The following is a 9581-nucleotide window of genomic DNA, read 5'->3' on the forward strand; positions in this document are numbered from 1 at the left end:
CAAAGATCGGGTTTCAAACCCTGACTCAGTAAAATCTGCCAGGGTTTAAACATCCGTGTCTTTCAAGCAAAGCTGTCGATCCCTCTCTAACCAGGATGCCTCCATCCTGCTTTATGGAGTTATTTGTGCTTTCCGGTCCATATAGCACCTTGAAAAGGTGGGTGCAGGGAGGCCGGCCTTTGGTTTACAACTCCACATGGAGAAAGCGTCCAGAACGTCCGTATTCCCTGGGGAGGCCGGGCGGGAGGAGCTGCCACCTGCTCGGTGCTTGCTCATTTTCCTACGCCCCCCCCGATGACACAAAATAAACGCAGGCTCGCAGCCTGGCTTTGTGCAGAGTCAGCGTGGCGTGAGAGCTTTATTTCCACAATAGCGACTTTGTGTTGCAAATTCAGCTTCGCTGAAAGTGGATCCAGCTTCCCTGAGAAATGGGAATTGCGGCTGGGTACGCCACAGCTGACTTGGGTGCCATCTGCTTTCTTGCTTTTAAAGTACAACGTGCTCTGTTTAATAAAGATCTCCACCAGCTTGACAGCCTCGCTGAATCGCTGGCCTGTTTCTTACTGGGTTCCCAGGTCATCGACATTTTGGGGCATGGAAATCTCCTTGCCTGTTAGGCTCGGTTCTGCCACGAACTATTGTGTTAAGGGAAGCTGATGCGGGATGTAAATATTCAGTAAAAAAATCTGCGTTCGCGCCTGTAGCAGTTTGAAAGAGAAGCTGATTCGATTCCAAAACATCATTCTGACAACTCCGCGTTCAATTTTTTAAACACGTTCTGCTGCTTATTTGTATTTAAAAACAAATGGCTCTGAGTTGTTTCCAGTCTTTGGAGGTCTGTGGCTTACCACGCTAGGTGCTCTAAGCCAACATTCCTCTTCGAACCACGCGCAGTTTCTCTGCTGGCTTTTTAATGAATGGCCCAAACAAGGGTGTGTGTTGTACACATGACAAAAACCACCCACTGTGTGCAAATTTATGGTGAATAAAAAAAAAAATCACACCACAACTCACCACCACCACCAAATAAAAACAAACCGCCACCACCACACCAAAAATAACACTTTAAAAGGAAAACAAAACAAAACAAAACAAAACAAAAAAACTCATTTAGCACCCCCTCTGCCCCAACCTCATGTAACACAGAATGTTAAAAATCAGATGGGAATATGAGTTGCAGGTTGGTGGTTTGAGTCTTAAATGATGAGAGGAGGAACTTAACAGTTCTTGAGTGATAATTATTTAACTCTGTTTCCTTTGAAAGAAAGAATCTGTGAAACAAACGGGAAACCTTCTGAGCCTTACCTGAGCATTACCTTACCAAGTGACCTAAAAGAATGCACTCTATCTCCTCTGCAACCATTCGGGGTTTGCCAAGTTCATTAGCTTCTTGAAGACCACAAATACCAGCTTCTTACCAAGAGCTTGTTCATCTTTTAACAGTTTAACTCACTCCCAAGCCTCTTTACTGCTGCATAACTAAATATATATATATATTTTCCAGCTGTATTTCATGACTTACACTTCACTAAGCCACACCTCGTGCCATTTGCAAATCTCATTGACAACTATGTCCATAAATACTACCAGAAGGTCGCTGCTGCTGCATATATAAACGTTGCAGTCTTTTGATCTAAGCTGACACACTCACAGAAGATCTCAGATAGCAATCGTCAAGGCAGGGATCTCTGCCTAATACCAGCAGGCTTCCAGGGAGCAGCTTTGATGAGAAAGATGAAATGCTCTCTGAAAGGGCAAGGACTACTCTGAGAGGGGTTTTTAATGCTGCTATGAAAATGGTGTACTGACTGAAGGTCCAGGCAGGAGCTGTATTTGCCTCCTGTATGTGCAGGGAGGAGACAAAAAAGATGCAGAAATGAGAAGCTCTTTTTTGTTGTTGTTGTTTCATCTTCATAAATATTTATATATTCTGAAGCCAAACATGAATATTTGAATAAAATCTGTAGGATTTTAAAAAAACAAAAACAAAAACAAACAGGATCTCAGTTGCCAGCTCTTGTGAACATGGAGAGAAAATAATGTTAGGAAGATTCAGCTGGTGAAACAGAGGGTTCTGATTATCCACAGCATGAGGCACCTGGTCTGTTGCTGCTGATCTGCATCTAGGCCTCTGTTTTGTATTGCTTTCTATCTCTGTTTACCACAGCAAAAGAGACACTTCTACTAAACGTACCCGATTTGAAATTCCACCTCACATTGTTTCTTAACAGCGAGCTGGAGAATGAGCACCGAAATCTGAGCAGTACTTACAGCGTTACCCGCTGCAGTTTTTTGCGTGTTTTTGACAGCTGTCGAAAACCATCAGTATCTAGAAATATGTGAACAACCAGGCTCTAGGGCATTTGCACTAGGAAATCATACTGCCTCTGACATGAATTAACTGCGCACTCCAGCGTGCTGTTGCCAAAGACATTCCTCATTGGCTTTGCTGCAAAGAAAAGAAGACAGAGAAGAACAAATAGAAAATGATCTTTACATAACCTGATTATTTATAAACATGATCATGAATGCAACAAGGCTGGGTTAGGAATATGCGAATACATCAGAGTTAGGAGGACAGAGATTGGGAGAGGGACTGCAGAGGAGAAAATAGACTGGGCCATTTCCGTGTATGTTGATGAGAAAGAGGAAGCACGAGCTGATGGCGAGCTAGACGCTGGCTGTACATGGAATTGTGGAGAGGCTGGGGATGGTTGTGACTGAAAACTTGTACGAAGTGTGGACACAGAAGCTGGATGGGGAGCAGCCCCATGACTGGTGAGGGGCCTGGAGAACAAGGCTTACAAGGAGCGGCTGAGGGAGCTGGGGTTGTTCAGCCCAGAGAAGAGGAGGCTCAGGGGTGACCTTATCGCTCTCTATAGGTACCTCAAGGGAGGCTGTAGCGAGGTGGGGGTTGGCCTGTTCTCCCACGTGCCTGGTGACAGGACGAGGGGGAATGGGCTTAAGTTGAGCCAGGGGAGTTTTAGGTTAGATGTTAGGAAGAACTTCTTCACTGAAAGGGTTGTGAGGCATTGGAACAGGCTGCCCAGGGAAGTGGTGGAGTCACCATCCCTGGAAGTCTTTAAAAGACGTTTAGATGTAGGATATGGTTTAGTGGAGGACTGTTAGTGTTAGGTCAGAGGTTGGACTCTGGGATCTTGGAGGTCTCCTCCAACCTAGATGATTCTGGGATTCTGTGACTGGTCCTGCTGGGTCCCAGCTCCCATATCGACTGATTTTGTACATACACCTACACAGCCTTCAGGTAGGAAAGAGGGTTGGCAAGCCCCACAGTCATTTTCCAGTGGTGGGAAGGGAAAGGAGGGACTTGCTGTTCAAAGGACTTCTCATTCATGGAGGAGAACAGAAGAGAAAAAGCAAGGATGTGCTGGGTGCTGCATGTCCATGGGTTGCAGACACACTGTACCTGGTCGATCCTCAATCCCAGTTCAGGCTCTGGAGCCTCTGCAGGATCAAGATTTGCAGATGCTGCCCCATATTAGTTCATTCACAGCGCCGTAAATATATCTTCATTATCCTTTTAGTGTTCTACTGGACGTAGTAAACGCCTTATGAAACTGAAAGCAGTTTCACAGATGTTTCCTTAATTTACAATGCTACCCTCCAACACAAACATTAAAGATGAATCTGTATTGAAAACTTTTAAGTTCTTTATTTAAAGATTGAATACCTAAGAAAAATGTACTTGGAAATGCATTATTGTAGGGCACAAACATATTTAATGGATATTTAAGACACACATTCTATCACTTAACGATTTCGCTATAGCTACAGTGTTAGGCAACAGCTTTACTGCTCTGTTCATTACAGTTGTTGCCATGTAATGAGAACAAAAAGGCAATTCCAGAAATCTGGAGGTCTAAGAGAAAGTAATTTAGAGGCCTAAAAGAATGAAATAAAATAGATGTCTTGCTTGGTTATACTCCATGCCTTCAAATTGCTAATGTTTTCATCAAGAGAGAAAATTCACAGGTGGATATGAAAACTTTTTACATTTTTGATTATGTAAAAATATAATCTGGAATTGCAAAGTATATGCAAAATATGTGCAATAATGTTAACTGAAAGTGGGGATACTCATGAGGATTTAACATGATTTCTTAAAACAAATGAAGTCCACAGATGTAGAGAAAAAAATTCTTAACAAGTTAGGAAAAAGAAGTGCAACCATAGAATACAAATTAGGACTTACTCGCTAGGGCTGTGACCTCTAACACATTATTTATTCTGTGTTTTCTAGTGCTATACTTGCTCCATAATTGCAAAAAAAAATCTTTATGGAGTTTCTTCGTCTCTTTTGGCAAAACCTTCTCTTGATCAGGTTGCAGGGAAGTCTTCCAAGTACTCCAGATCACCTGCAGAAATCAGAAGCAAGAATAAAGAACGTAATGAGAAACAGTTTGGCCAAAAACAAATGTAATAAATGGGGTCCACATGGTTTATTTGGAATTTAATTACTTGCTCCATGCTAAATGGAAATTATTAGATGAACTATAGAAGCTGGAAATTGATAGGAGAACTGTGAAGTAGGTGAAAGAACTGGCAAACCAGAGAAAGATAAAACCTCAAGATGAAATGAGAACCACACGGAACCAGGCTATTAGCTGGCTTTGTGTTGACTGAACACCATATTTTCATGAATGAGGCAGGAGTCAGCTTGGTGTTTTTTTGTTTGTTTGTTTGTTTTTTGTTTGTTTGTGTTTGTTTGTTTGTTTTTGTTTTTGTTTTATTTTGTTTTGTTTTAGAAATAAAAACTGTATAAAATGTGATAGTGCAAAATGCAAGTACCAGCAAGAGTGCTCTTCCACAGTAGGACGTGGTTCTGTAAACCTACAGCTTCACAGCATTTTTTCCTGAGACCTCCCCTGGGCCACCCAAAAAGCTGCTTATCGGAGTTCAAGAAAGAAGCTTTCAAGCTGGAAGAAGGTAGCAGAGCAGATAAAGAAGGAGGGAAGACTAAACAAGATCTGATGACAAGTGCCCGCTCCTACGTCCATGTCCTGTATTCTAAATGAAATGAATCTGAGCCATCACAACACCAGCCAACATGTAGGAACCCCTCCATGGTCTACAGGGCTGTGGTGTTGGTTTCCCCTCCTCTAGAGCAACACCAGGTACAGACACTTAGCCACAACTGCTGAAAAAAAAAAATACTGCTTCTATAAAGGTGACCTGTGAGGTGTGACAGATCCCTGCGAAATGCCACCTGACGTTACAGCTGATCAGAGAGACAGATGCCAGCTTTTCTGAAAACTCTAGAGGGTTTAGCTAAGATTTCGGTTTGCTGAGGTTTATAAGCAGTTTCTGTTTAAAAGTGAAAGCAAAAGCTGTTTGGAGGGACTTCTGGTTTCCATGAGCTGTAAACCTGGGATACTCACGTGGCAAATGTTGACAACTTCTGTATCAAGCATGTTTAAATGTGGAGTGATATTTTAAGGTGGATAAATTCCTTCTCAGATTGATTCAGCTCCTTTTAAGGACAGGAATTAAACTCTTCTGTCTGAGTTGCTTTTAAAAATATCCTTGTGCCAGAAGACCCAGAAAAGAAAGCAAATTACTGCTGTCACCAAACTCTCAGCTATTTCAATTTTTGATTATGGATGTTTCACTTGGTGCTATTGAGTTTTTTTTTTTGTATGTGCATTGTTCTATGAGGTACTGTTGTTCAAACAAAACCACAAAGGACTTTCAAGCACCAGCAGAATGGAAGCATCGTCGAACTTCACACTTGTAAAAGAAATGTAAATTTGTGCTTTCTCTGGAGAAACATTTACCGTCAGAATCCTCCTCAGCAGGCAAGCGAGAGCGTTCAATTTAAATTACAGGATTAAAATTATGTCACTTTTCACAACATCTTTTGCCATTACTATAAAGCCAGAGCTGTTTGACAGCTTCCCAGGGTGCTGAGCAGTTTTAGCACCAACAGAGACGTTCATTTCCAGAAGTGTAACAGTGCAATAAACTTTTTTTTTTTTATTAGTTGGCATCAGCATCAGCGAATGCTCGAGTGCTCACCTGCATCCTGACTTATTCTGCCTCCTCACCTTGGCACTGGTGGTTTATGACTGGGTGGTTTACTGCCAAAAACAGGCATTTAGTGCCTGGGTGTGAAACCTTGATGCTGGAGGATGACCAAGCTCCCGATCATGGCACCACTTCCCTGCAGAGCTTCTAGTCCTGGTGTGCTTTCTGTAAGGTAGTCAAAAGTGTGGAAAAAACACAATTATTCAAATTATGTTTGGTAATTGTGGAAAGTTAGTCTGAGCCAAATATTCATGGGGATGGCTGAAAGTATTTTCACGTTTTCTTGACTGAAGGCAGACTGAGAAGCTCCATGTGACAAACGACTTCTCTGGGTTTTACCATTAGAAAACATTATTTAAATATGTTTTTAAGAGATTAATATGAAACGATGAGTTCCACAGCGCTCATTTCCAAGGCACTGTGCAGATCTTGGCTCCACCAGGCATTCACTAGCCCACCGGTCTCTTCCTACAACAGAAAGCCACCATCTGAACACGAGGAGCAGTGGCCAGCCAGCAGCTGGGTTTGGTGGTTTTAGCCCAGCAGGCACAGAGCTGTGGAGAAAACCAAAGGTCTTCAAAACAGAGTGGTGTTGTAACACAGTGTGTAAAGAGCCACTATTTATACAAAACTTGCCTCCTTCCAGTTTCGTTGCATTCCCCCTTGTTCATTCAGTGGACGTAGTTACCATGACCTCCCACACCAGTTGCTCTGTGTTGCGGTCAACTCCTTTCCCAGCAGAGGAACTCAAGCCCTCTGAATTATTCCCAAATTATTGGATGGACACTGCTCTGCACCTCTGATCATCCTTGTTGCCCTTCTCTTTACCCCTTCTTGCCAGACTCCCACTAAACCAGATGGGAAGCTGGAGTAGCATTCAATGTTACTCGCATGGTCTTACCAAGATACACAAGATACTCCTCTTCAACCCAATTTTGGTACCTTTGCAAGCCTTTCTGCTTTATCTCACCATGATTGAGCCTCTTCACAAGCCTTTGGTGAGACACCTCGTTGACTCTCAGCTGTAAATCTAAGAGAACGAACTGAATCCCTCTTGTCCACTTGCTTTCTGTACCCCTAAAAGATGTCTACAGATCTTTCTCTTCCAAAAGGCACGTTGCACCCCTCCTGACATCACACACGTGTCAATATTTTTATTCTGTTACAGTGGGTTTGTGTTTGTTTGTTTTTAACATAAATCGTCCTGGTAGATGTCCACATCGATCTACTGGTCTAAAAACTCTGACCCCAGGGAAATTATTTTTCAGAATTGGTGTCAGACTATCACCCTGGCATTTTCTTGATTCCAGATTCAGTTTTAAGTGAAAGATCAGTTTATGTTTCAGCCATTTCAGCCTTTCAAAAGAGGTCCTTTATATAGGCTTCCTTAAGCTCCTAGTAAGAATACAGATAAAATTATTATTAATAATAATAATATAAAAATAAAATAAAAGAAATCCCAGGCCTTACTTCCTCTGCTTCCTTCTAAAGGATTTATTGACCATACTCTCTGGCAGGCTTTCTGCTACTGATGATTTTGTAAAATGACTTTCTATTAGTTTTTTTATCTTATATTTCTTTGTTGTTGTTGAATCTTTATATCAAAAATAAATTTGTGACATTTAATGTAAGTAAATATAGTTGATATACTGTTATTATAGAAATAGTTGATATATTGAATGCTGCTTAAATTATCTGTATATGTTCCTCATGTGGAAGCCTATGTACAGATGTTAGCATCATCCGAATATTACAACTACACATACAAGAGCCATGGCAAAATCTGCTCAGCTTAACTGGATTTATTGTAAGAACTGGAAAACACCATTGAAATTTCTTCCAAAGACAGTATTTTCGACTCTGTGCCACAAATTAACGGAGGGCAGGGGAGCATTTTGGATCACCATACTCTTACTCTGTTAAATTACTTTCCTATAACCATTCACTGTTTGCCCCTGTTGCACTTTTCTTAGGACAGGTTTCTGCAGAAAGAGAACCTAAGAACAAGGGAGGAAAGGAGTCATCACAAAATTATTAAAGGGAAAATGGTAGTGACAGTAACAACTACTGTTCTGCGGAGACTCTTCTGAAATGTTAATGTTTTTGTAGTATGCAAGAGTGTTGCATGAATCAATGAAAGGCAGCATGATCCTGCCCTAGGTTTTGTAAACTTTCTGAAGGACTGAATCCTGGAATCCTTTAATCCTGGAGAGCTGAGCTTTGCTGATGAAATCTGCATCTAAGACACAGTACCCAAAAATATTTAGCAAAAGACCAATTATTTATTCAGAAGTGCTAAACAAACGTCCAATAGTCAGGAGATAAAAAACACCAAAGGCACAAGAATGGATATGGCCTTACAGAATCCTGTTGAGAACAGGAGGTAAGTTTGATTTTCTGGACAGGACCTCTCATGCAACCTGATGTCTGTACCTGTGGTATGGGCACTTGTGTAGGCTGGAGAAGTGCAATTTTTAAGAATATATAAGTCTAACAACAGCAGCAATGTACTAAACATGCTGCTGGGAGGCACTGGAGCACTGTAGGACCATCCAATGAGAGTTTTATTTGTGGCTGCCCGAACCAAATATTGATATTAAAATGTCAGCCAAAATAAATAACGCAAAGGTCTTGGAACAGGCAGAACTAAACACGACCACACAAATAATGTAAAGGGGAAAATCGTCTCATCTTGGCCAAACAGTGAGCTTCATCCCATGCTGATTTAAGTAATCCTATGATAAATGGAAGTCTGATATGGAAGGACCCTTCCTGGTGTGATACTGGGGCCAACAAAAATAGAAAGGTTGAGCAAGTGCAGTGAATCCAGCCAGCAGGGTTCTGCAGGGCGCAGCTCTGGTGGTGAATGGTATTTACATGATGGTTTAAAAAAGTGATGTATTGTATATATTGCATTGTATTGTGTTGTATGGTATTGTGTTGTGAAGGTGCATTGTGTTGTGTTGTACAAGTGTGCTGCATTGTGTTGACAAAGGATTCCCGGCTTTGATTCCTGTGAATGAAAACACAGCCGTGTCAGGTGTTGCTGAAAATGTCTGATGGGGACTGACGAAAAATTCCATCAGAATCCAGGAAGAGATTCCAAATTCGATACCATTGGGGTGTATAACAGGGTATTGGGAAGGGAGCTGCGGGAAGATGCTGGAGCAGAGCACCCCGTGAGGGATGCCAGCGTTGTAAATGAAACTCGTGCATGCGATTTAATTCTGGGAAAGGAGGTAAAAAAGGAAAGCAAACCACGCCGTCACGCTGCGTGCGGGCGGACCCCAGCCCCAGGCGGCCATGAGGGCGCTGCCACCCCCCCCTCCCTCCCCCTCAACGGCCGCCCAACCGCCCCAACGGCCGCCGCGCGAGCCGCCTCCCCCGCCCCTCAGGGGCGGCGCCACGTGACCCAGCCGGGCCGGGGGAGCAGGGGGCGGGGAGCGGCGGCGAGTGGGCGGGGCCTCGCCCGCCGTCGGCGCCTTCCCATTGGCTGGCGGCCGCGCTCCTCCTCCTCCCCCCCCCTCCCGGCGCCC

Source organism: Netta rufina, assembly GCF_964035555.1.
Source record: "Netta rufina genome assembly, chromosome: 1".
Lineage (NCBI taxonomy): Eukaryota > Metazoa > Chordata > Aves > Anseriformes > Anatidae > Netta > Netta rufina.